Below are 11,437 nucleotides of genomic sequence, written 5' to 3' on the forward strand. Positions count from 1 at the left end.
AGCAACCATGGAGGTTATTTATGTTAACATTTTAGTTGTGCTACCAGACTTCATTCTTCTTGTGGGAGATGTATCTATCTCCCATGGTGCCTACCACCCACAGTGGACACTACTTTAATGGATATTTCTTTATAGAATCAAAAACTCCATATAGGACTCCAACTCAGCAGAGCCAACTCAGTCACCGCTGTGGAGCCGGGTTTCCGGGAGATTAAGGCAGCCCACTAGGAACTGCAAATGCCAAAGCCAGTCAATGTTCAGGTTACCACCATGGATGCAGAGCTGCAGTTTGCCATCCAGCCAAATACCACCAGAAAGCAGCTCTTTGGTCAGATGATTAAGACTATTGGCCTCTTGGAAGTGTGGTACTTTGGCTTCCAATATGTGAACAATAAAGGATTTCCCACCTGTTTGAAACTTGATAAAAAGGTGTCTGCCCAGGAGGTCAGGAAAGAGAACCCCCTCCAGTTCAAGTTCTGGGCCAAGTTCTACCCTGAAGATGTGTCTGAGGAGCTCATCCAGGACATTATGCAGAAGCTGTTCTTCCTCCAGATGAAGTAGGGAATTCTTAGTGACGAGATCTACTGTTCCCCCAAGACAGCTGTGCTCCTGGGGTCCTACACCGTGCAGGCCGAGTTCGGAGACTGCAACTAGGAGGTGCACAAGTCTGGGTACATCAGCCTTGAGCAAGTGATCCCACAAAGAGTGTGCTGATCCCACAGAGAGTCACAGACCAGCACAAACTCACAAGGGATGAGTGGGAGGACTGGATCCAGGTGTGGCACGCGGAACACCATGAGATGCTCAAAGATAATGCTATGTTGGAGCACCTGAAGATTGCTCAGGGCTTGGAGATGTATGGAATCAATTATTTTGCGATCAAAAATAAGAAAGGAACTGCCCTTTGGCTTAGAGTTGATGCCCTTAAACTAAATATTTATGAGAAAGATGATAAGCTGACCCCAAAGATTGGCTTTCCTTGGAGTGAAATCAGAAACATCTCTTTCATTGATAGTAAGTTTGTCATTAATCCCATTGACAAGAGAGCACCTGACTTTGTGTTCTACACCCCATGCCTGAGGATTAACAAGCAGATCCTGCAGCTGTGCATGGGGAACCATGAGCTGTACATGCCTCACAGGAAGCCCGACACCACTGAGGTGCAGCAGACGACGGCGGGGCTCGGGAGAAGCATCAGAAGCAGTTGGAGCAGCAGCAGCTGGAGAAAGAGAAAAGGAGGGAAGAGACTGTTGAAAGCGAGAAGAAGTCGATGCCGAAGGAGAAGGAGGAGCTGACTCTGTGGCTACAGTACTATGAGAAGAAGACCAAGAAGGCAGAGAAAGAACTCTCCAACCAGATGCAGGGAGCCCTCCAGATGGAGGATGAAACGAAGTGAGCCCAGGAGAACGCCAAGTGCCTGGAAGCCAACCGCATGGCTGTACTGCGGGCCAAGGAGGAGCTGGAGGGACAGGCAGTGGATCAGATAAAAAGCTGCGGAACTTGCAGAATACAGTGCCAAGATTGCCCTGCTGGAGGAGGTGCAGCGGGGCAAGGAGGACGAGGTGGAGGAGCGGCAGCACAGGGCCAAACAAACCCGGGACGACCTGGTGAAGACCCAGGAAAGCTGCACCTGGTGATGACGGCCCCGCCACCCCGCCGCCGCCCACGTACGAGCGTGTGAGTTACCACGTGCAGGAGAACCCGCGGGAGGAGGACGCAGAGCCCACCGGCTACAGCACTGAGCTCTCCAGCGAGGGCATCCTGGACCACCAAAACGAGGAGAAGCTCATCTCCGAGGCAGAGAAGAGTGAGCACGTGCAGCGGCAGCTGCTGACCCAGTGCAGCGAGTTGTCCCAGGCCAGAGACAAAAACAAGAGGAGCCACAATGACATCATCCACAACAGAACATGAGGCAAGGCCGGGACAAGTACAAGACCCTGCGCCAGATCCGGCAGGGCAGCACCAGGCAGCGCATTGATGAGCTCGAGGCCATGCAGAGATCGGGGCAGTGCACAGGGCATCTGGAGCGGGGCTCTGCGGGAGGGCCCTGGCAGCCTGGGCACACTGACTCTTTAGTACTCGAAATCTAGAAACCCCCTCACCACTTTCCAGGTCCCTTTAAAGAGCAGGTGCCAGTGGAAGCACTCTGGGCCGGGCGTTACCCTGATTTTTTCCCAGATGAATCCTAGTGCCAAAAAGTCCTGATTTTTATAATTATCAAATCTCTTCCTGTTGTATCCTTGGAGCATGACTGATGGAATTATGATGCTTGTGGAATCTAAAGGCAAACTTCATACTGGGAGGTGTGCAAGGTTCAGTATCGTTGAAGAAACCACATCGTGGCTTACATCTGTGTCATACAATTGAAATAAGCTCAAACTAATTGATTTGTTCTTGATTTCTATGAGGATTCATCTCTGTATATGTACGTGTTTTGAGAAGTAAAAAATTGAGCCCTATATAAACTAAAGCGCTGTCCCACGTGCAATAAATTCCTTCCTCCAGACGTTCTGCTCAGCTGGCAGAATCCGCCACAGTCACTTGGGATGGATGATCCGGGAGGACTCCGATACACTTTTGGATTTCTGCTTCAACAGTTACAAGAACACACTGTTGGACTTACACCTAACTGATAATCAGCTAGATTATAGCATTTATACGCAAATGATAATATGGGTTTGTAACATTATTTTTAAAAAGGGAAAGTTTTGTTCGTATATTTTGTTACCTTTTACAGAATAAAAAAATTGTGTATTAGAAACCAAAAAAAAAAAAAAAAAAAATCCTTATTCCATTTTTTCTTCAAATAATGGGGAGGGGGAAGCTGAAACCTCAGTGTTTCAACATGAGCTCAAAAAGAAATTTACAGTCTACAAGTCAAAGGATGGAAAAAGTAGTCCATACAAAAAAAAAAAAAAAAAAAACCTCCATATAAGTAATGGGCTATAATTTTTCTCTTCTAATTGCTAAAACTCTTTTGGGAAACATTAATATTTGGAAATCAATGATGTTTTGAGTTTCATCATGGAAGTTTTGATTTCACACTTATTCAATTTTTTTTCATCTTCCCCTCCTAATTATCATCCATAATTGCAACTAAATTAATGAAGTCCTAAAAATTATTCCTTATAAAGTAAATATTTTAATTTTAAGAAGAATTTGCACAGGACTTGGCTGCTCAAGGTTCTCTTTGGTGTATAGTATTATCAATAAAAAAATCAGTCAAATATTCATGTTTTTTGTTGCTCTTGTTTGCAGTGCTGAGGGTGAAACCCAGGGCCCTACACATGCTGGTCAAGCACTCTACCACTGAGCTGTAGGCCTGAAATGGAGCAACTCAGGAGACTGGAGCAGGAAGATCTCAAGTTCAGTGCCAGCCGGGGAAACTTAGTGAGACAATGTCTTAAAATAACACTGAAAGACAACTGCGAATAAATCTAAGTGGTAGCATGCTTTTATTCAGTCCCCAGTACCGAGGGAGGGAGGGAGAGAGAGAGAGAGAAAGAGAGAGAGAGAGAGAGAGAGAGAGAGAGAGAGAGAGAGAGAGAGAGAATTATCTTGTTTTAAACTTCATTTGGAAGACATCTTAGAAAGGATGTGAATTATGCATGTAAACACCAAAATAAATAATGTTATATTTTATTTTAAAATACTTTATTCCATAGGATATTTCTCTCTAATAATTTATAGAGTAATTTTAATTTAGAAACTACTTGTACAATCATTTATAGAACACATGCTTCTAATTATAACAAGTTTTTGTTCAAACCACTGCTGATTACTTTCGTGGTCTTGACCTTCCTATGTCAGATATTTAAATTTTGTTTGCTTTCTTTACAGGGAGCACTTAAACATTTAGCTTATCTAAGGTTCAATGACCTGAATAATAGAAGCAGAGAAAACTGCTAATTTAGAGATTTTAAATGGGTAAACCTTGTAAATGGATTATGGAAATTTAAACATAACAAATCAGCTTTAATCATGTAGTTAATGAACTCCCACAATTTAACTGTGAACTTTTCAAATGTTGGGTTATGTTTATATTCAATGCCAAATATGCATAAGCCAAGGGCATATAAGAAAGGATATTAAAGGCTCCATAATTTTTGGAAGCGTCGGATATTTCTCCTGAATACATACATTTTCTGTACACAAATCTGACACCTAAACTTTTCTCAACCTATTTCACTTGATTTCTTATAAGAACTTTATTTCCTCCTACAGAATAAGGTTTTTAGAGGCAGAGATGTGTGCCCTGGTATTCATTTCTCTTTCCACTCTTATGAGTTACAGATCAGATAGTCAATAAACGTCCAGGGAATCAAATTGTGTGGTACCTCAGAACCAAACTACTATTTTTCAACATGATTACTACAGAAAACATACAGAGCATGAACCCTGCCCTAAAATTTCTCAGCATCATCATTACCTGTTAAAGCATTTCATCATAGTTTGAATCCTTTATGTTAGACATTGGCTGAGGCCTGGAATAAAGAATGAAAATGTGACAAATGGCCACTCACTGGTCATTAACTAGCATGATTGGAGCTGCCTGCCTCTCAGAGCAGGGGTCAGCCTAGACATGAAGCTGTCCTCTAGAAGCCCCCCCCCCATGGATGAGAAGCCATTCATTATCTGATGATTAGGACCCCTGCCAAATAACACACATCTCTCACACAATTAGAACCCGAGTTCTAATTGTTCGTTTAGTCACTGGCGTAAGGAGGAAGCAAGAACAACAGAAAAAAGCAAGTTGCTAAGCAGCTGTAGGACCATCACATCTTCTAAGCTTGTGATGATGTGCAGTGCTAACAGTACAGCTCAGAGCAAATAATGGTTGAGCTCAGTTCTGAGAGGTTATACGTGGCCCCGGGCAGCATGTAGAAACTCAAGTTACTGGCGGAGCTGAAAATTGTAGTAACTCATTTTAGCATGCTTTAGTTTGACTCACGATTAAAACAATAAATATCAAAAAAAATCCTCTTGAATATTTGAAAAAGAAGTTATGCAAATAAAAGCACATTGGCACAAAGAATGATCATGTGCACAATGAGCAGGCAAGAAAAGAGCAACACAGCAAGCAAAGCTGGAGAGAGACCCCAAGGAAGACATACTTGAACATGGGTACAAATAGTGACCACAGTGACAAACATTGGGACACTGTCTGCAAGGTACAGCCACAGTCTTCATTACCCTGAGAATTCTGAGTTCCCACCAAGTGTTCTCAACTTTGTTTTGGAGCTTCAGAAATGATAGCTAAGTCACACAAACCTCAGCTTCGTGAATAATAAAAAACGACTTGGCCACCTGCCTTACCCAGTGGGGTTACTGGGAGGAATGAAGAAACCCAACCAGAAATGCAGAGCTATTTATGAAAGGGAAAGTCCAAGGGGAGAGACAGAGGGCTTCACTCCTGTTCTTGCACTGATGTCAGGAGGACAGGATGGGTCTGCTTGAGAACTGACACTGAAAACGACAGACGTGTTCTTTGGTTTCTTGACTTTGCTTGGGTTCTCCACTCAAATTAAATTACTGTGATCTCAAAAATGCCTTTAGTTTCAAAAGTACTTTTCTTAAAATATCTTTTACCTTTTCCCACTGTTACACTGTCATCTTCCTCCTTCAAAGTTATCTGTTGAAGTACAGAATTAGAAGGGTCTAGATGGAGCCCAAGAGTGAAGGAAGAAGGAAATAAGAGAGAGTTTTATTAAGAGCTTTCACTGAGGATTAAGAGGGCCGTGGTCTTTATAAGGTAGTTGCTATCTAGTCTTTCACAGAGATTGAATGAGGCTGAAAAATTGAGGATAAACCACATCCAGAAATAAAGCAGGCGTACACAGTTCTTAGAATTCTCCAAAGTCTGTAAGAAGGGAAGAGGAACATGGAGGTATTGGAATCCTCGTGATCGGGTACTACCATCTGATTTCAAAACCAGACCTGAGTGACTCATCCCAGGCAGTGAGAGAATACCTAACAACCCATGTGGAGCACTGACTCAAGAACAAAGAGCAGGGATGGCATGAGACTACGCAAGCCAAAGAGACAGGACAGCCAAGGGAGAGGAGAGCCAAAGAGACCGCTAGGTTGAAAGGTGTCTGGGAATTTTTTGTCAAGGAAGACACCTCTGGAATTTTGCCATTGTGGGCAACATAGCGGCAGCACATGGATCAGAATAGAAGGGCAAGAGATTAAGGGAGAGTAAAGGCAGCCACGGCAAGTGAGAGCAATGCCCCAGTGAGCAAAGGACTATGGGGCAGCTTGGTGATGAGGTTCCCAGCATAGGAGCCAGGCCAGCTTGGTGGACAGTGACCTGCACGCAGACAGTCAGCACTGCAAGTGGAAGAGCTCCCCATGTCCTACAAGCGTCATCGTTTGACATCCCCAACAATAGACGTGGCATCTTTATTGTGTAATGGGTCCACAAGGGACATAGCCAACCCTTCAGAGAGGGCTGGGAGATAACCTTCTGTAAGACCACTGGAAAGCCAAGAACTCCATCCTGGCTGCGTCATGAGCATCTGTTCCCAGGACACAATCAGTAGCTGAGAGAATTTTTAACCATACTCTTTCAGATGGAAACAGAAATTTCCCAGACACAATAATTAAGGCACATTTGCACTGAACAAGCACTGAAACAGCTTCAATTTTATTAATTAGATAATAAAGTTGAAGGATATGTAGAGGGGCATTTTTGTTATAAGTTATCTGTCAAAAAGAGAAACTCATGAACTTGTTTTTACTCTTTTAAAAGTCTGTATATTTCACAAAATGAACTGATCACAAAAAATATTGCCTCCATTTTTAAGACAGTAGATCAGATAATTTTGAGAAAAGTCTGTGCCTTATCCAAACATACAGAATAATATATGTCCTCTCATATATGTCAATGAATTTCTTCCTAATTGCTTTTCTCTGTTAATCAGCAATTTTGCTACTGGTGGCAGGAAGAGAGTCATTTTTTACATGAAAATGGCTCAGAAAGCCACAGTGCATGAATCCTGGGGCAGTTAATCCTGACGACTTGATGGGCTGAGATTCATTTGAGAGCAAAGTTGGGTAAACTTCAGAGTGTGTTGGGATGGGTGGCAAGGGGCCACTTTGGGGACCAGCTCTGGGACCTGGCAGCTTCTGCTCTGGCTCTTCCCTGCTCTCATCAGGATGCCGTGGGGTGGGTAGCTTTCCTTTGTCATGCCCTTCCACCATGACGGTTCTACCCCAGAGCCATCCAACCCAGGACCAAATCCTCTGAAACCATGAACCAAGTAAGCCTCTGCTCTAAATCACAGGTGTCAGGCAGTTTGTCCCAGCAATGGTGAGGCTGACCAATACAAATGGCCTCTATATTTACTTCCATTCAAACAAGTTTTTTTCAGGAATCCATCTCATTGCATACTTTAAACAGTCTGCCAAAATTTTGGTGCAGACATCAAAACACCAATTTTATTAGCCAGCCCAAATGTAATAAGCTTCTTCAGAAGTTAAATGACCCATATTGGGCTCCTCTGCAAACCTCAAGAACCAGAGCTGAGGTGACATGAACTAATGTCACCACCATGCTCTTCTTGTAGAGTCTGACCTTTCATCGAGGGTGCAACCAAAGGCCCAACAATGAACCATTGCATGCAAATGGATCTATTAGCTTGCGATAATTTTCCTGAATGTTACCTAAGGCAGGGTTGATACACAGGATCAAACACTGCTGCAGTTGGAAAAGGAACTGACAGGAAGTTTATTTTTTAGTTTTCTCATGTTTTTAAAATCTAGGGTAAAGGTAAACTGAGCACATTTTCCCAGACTGCAGAAACAAAACGAGGATGGTTACTAAAATATCTCAGCTTAAGCCTTTCTTGAACTATCTTGATGCTTGCCTGGGATGCCAGAATGTGGAGGCTAAAATAGGAGAGTTGCAGGTTCAAGCCCAGCACAGGCAACTGGATGACTTAGCAAGACCCTGTCTCAAAATGAAAAATGAAAAGTGGCTGGAGATACAGCTCAGGAACAGTGATGAACTCAATTGCCAGTCAGTACTACGTAAAAAATAAGACTTATTTTTCTACATACACTAATTTTCTGGTTGCCAGTAGAAAAGAGTGTGCTTCAAAGAAAATAAAATGGTGCACCTGGTTACTGAATTTTCACAAATATTATTTTACTAGCTTCAACTTTATGTAATAATCTTGTAGTTTTCAACTAAAAGTAGACCTTTGATTAAAATCTCATAGCAAAATTATGATTTTCATTATGTCTTGTATGTCATTTCTGTTCTTCCCATGACAATGTGATAGCAGATAAACACATGGTAGGCTACACATAAAAGAAGTGTTTAGCATGGGCCTAGGGCAGAAAAACTCCTTCCATTTTTGGAGAAAGTTCAGGGACAGACCCAGGCACAGCCACGTCTGGTACTGTCTGCTACTTAGTGAACAAATGCATCAGACACAGGTACTATTTGAAGATGTCATTGATTCCTTTGCCACTAAGCACATCTTTTCATAATATGTCATTGCTGTGAGTGCAACATTTCCACTTGAAAAAATGGTTGAACAAGAGCAAATTTTAGGAAGTATTTATCAAAAAGTGAGTTGCTCTGCTTCTCTATCATCTATATTTATGCATCTAGTCTTTTATCTTTTAAATTTTTTATTATTAAGTTTATTGGTACAATGTAGAGATATACATAATGTTCACATTCACCATAGAAAATTTGTACTGTATGTCATATGTATTGGTTCCTCTTTTTTACCCATTTCCCTCCCTTCAACACCTCTTCCCTTACTTACAAAGCTTTGTTTCCATTTTGTCCTTCTTTGCTCATTTTTTTCTTTTCCCCATCTCCCCAAACCCCAGAGTTCCCCTTTCCTTTGAACAATTTCTTCCTAATTCATCTGTCTTTAAAGGTCCAAAGTATAGTTCAAACATGAAGTGTACGCCAAATTACTTTCTCCAACCTTAAGCAAAGACCTGACAATGTAATGGCAACTCTCTCGAAAGGTGCGACAATGCAGGAAGTTAGTGGAGGAAACACATTGTGATTAAGGTTTTGAAATAAACAGGAATTAGAGCATTAACACGAAGAAGAAAAGCAAAGCCTGTTGATCAGGGCAAGTTGACTGGAAAGAGTGAGGAAGGCCAATGAAAGTGTATGAAGTCTTCCTACCATACCATTAATCCAACTGATGTTTCCATAATGCAGATTACTTGTGATCCTACATATTTTAGGTAAATGATGATCACAGGAACAACACACACTCTGAACTTTCAAGAAGTCACAATTTAAATACAGTATAGTATGTATGTTTAGTGATCTTTCATTTTTGTAAACACAATTTGTTACTGTTGTTCTGTATTTGGTACAGGGTCTCACGACACAGCTCAGACCTGTAGTGCTGGGATTATAGACATGTGCCACCACACCCGGACTCAGTTGCCTGCTCAGCTTGCCCAGGGGTGGAACCAGCATGGCATGCAGTACTGGTGATCAAACCCTGGTCTCTGTACTTGCTTAAGCAGGTGCTTAGTCCACTGAGCTATCTCACCAGCTCTGTAACTTATGTCTTCAAATAAAATAGACATTACTTACCCCATAATCTGATTTGGGAGTAAAATTAATATTTGCCTTTTTAAGATAATTTCAACTTGCAGAAGTAAAAGCATGCCTTGCCATGACATATAAACATCCAGAAGGAAGAAATTGGGAAGCAACAAAGAGAATTCCACCAAGAACAACAGAGCCCGGGTGAGGATCTGACCCTCAGCACCCTGTTGTCATGACAGATTTTTTGATGATTTATTCAGGTGTCCATGTCAACTGATGCCAACCAAACATTGCATCAAATAGGCCTCTCTCCTGGGTACCTGCTAGGTAGAAGGGATTATCAGGATTAGTTGGTCAGCAAAAATTTTTAATTGTCTTCTACAAAAACCACTAAAGAAATTATATCTAATTTGGTCTTCTTTCTCTTGAAACAGTTTGCAAAAGTGTTATTATTTTTTGATTATAAGACCCACAGATGTCCCCTTTTATTTTCTTCACTATAAAATGGCCTAAAGACTTCACACAAGCTTTGTAAAAATTTAGTATTAAAAACTTATTGGTGACATAAAGATGTTGAATCGAAGGCTCAGAATATTTGACTCATTACACACCACTGACAGATACAGCTGCCATTTTTTTGTTAAATGTGGTTATAAAAGAAACAATGGTACTGATAGAAATTGTATAAAATAGATCAATAAGCTGTAGCAAAAAGAAAACCTTAAAAATTTAGCAAGCACTGCAGAAGGAGTAATACTTAAGCAACAAGCATTCAGTTATTAAGTTACTAAAGTTATATCACAAAGTAATTATATATTAAAATATTTTAACCTGTACAGCATCCCTTTATACAGATTTAAAATTTATCTAATCTATTTCACTGAGCTTTCATTTTGTAATAATTTTTGAGTGTTGTAAAAATGTCTGGAAAATGTCCTTATATTCTATGCAAATCGTTTTTTTTTTGGGGGGGGGTACAGGGTCTTGCCACACAGTTTGGACTCATAGTGATCTTCCTGTCTCAGCCTCCCCAGCAATGGGATTACAGGCATGCACCACCATGCCTGGTTTCACTGGCCAGCACGGCATGCAGTACCTGGGATCAAGCTTAAGATCAAGACCCAAAGCGCAGACCCGGCGTGTGAGTGAGAGGACCTGGGCCGCAGATCATGAATAGACCCAGAGCCCAGGCCCAGCATGCGAGTGAGACCACCCAGGGCCCACTGAATCCTCATTCAACCCAGAGTGCAGGCCTACCTTGGAACCCTTAAGCAGAACTCCCTGCAAAGAGGCTAGAGGCAAGACCCACCCAGCTGATTCAGGAGCAGAACATCTTACCAGAGTGACACAAAGAGTTCAACTCTGACGGCTGCAGCAGAAAGAAGTGGAGGACAGCAGTTAGGCCCCAGCCAGAACCAAGTAACACCCACCTGGAGGAATCTGAACTTCATAGATCTGGACCTGGTGCTAAGGTAATAACTCTATCTAAGCTCTACATCAAAGGTCAGAAGACAGTGGCATACAAAATGACGAAAAGAAGGAACAAAATGCAGTCTCAGGCCCCGAGTCCACCCAGAACAAATGCAGAAGACACTAGCATAGGGGAAATGTAATCACATACCTGAAATCTCTGAAATAATAGCATTGGAAGTAAAGAAACAACTGCCCAAAGGTATAGAAGAAATCAGATCAGAAATAATTTCGGAACTAAAAAAAGTAGTTATAACTATAATCAAAGAAGTACTAAGTGCTTCTAAAGAATACACTGATAAAAAAGAGCAGAATATAAAAATGATGGAACCCCTGAATAAACAATTTAGGAAAGAAATAAAATGTATGAAACAGATTCAAAGTGATATACAGGAAATTAAAACCTCAATCACAAGCTGGCAAAATCATTTG

General features: G+C 41.7%; 1 pseudogene; it reads left to right on the plus strand.

Annotated features, from left to right (window-relative positions):
- The first annotated feature begins 237 nt into the window (after window positions 1–237).
- LOC101562276 lies at window positions 238–2,090 on the plus strand (annotated as a pseudogene).
- The last annotated feature ends 9,347 nt before the right edge of the window (window positions 2,091–11,437 follow it).

The sequence above is a fragment of the Octodon degus genome, unplaced genomic scaffold (assembly GCF_000260255.1).
Source record: "Octodon degus isolate 3935 unplaced genomic scaffold, OctDeg1.0 scaffold00190, whole genome shotgun sequence".
Lineage (NCBI taxonomy): Eukaryota > Metazoa > Chordata > Mammalia > Rodentia > Octodontidae > Octodon > Octodon degus.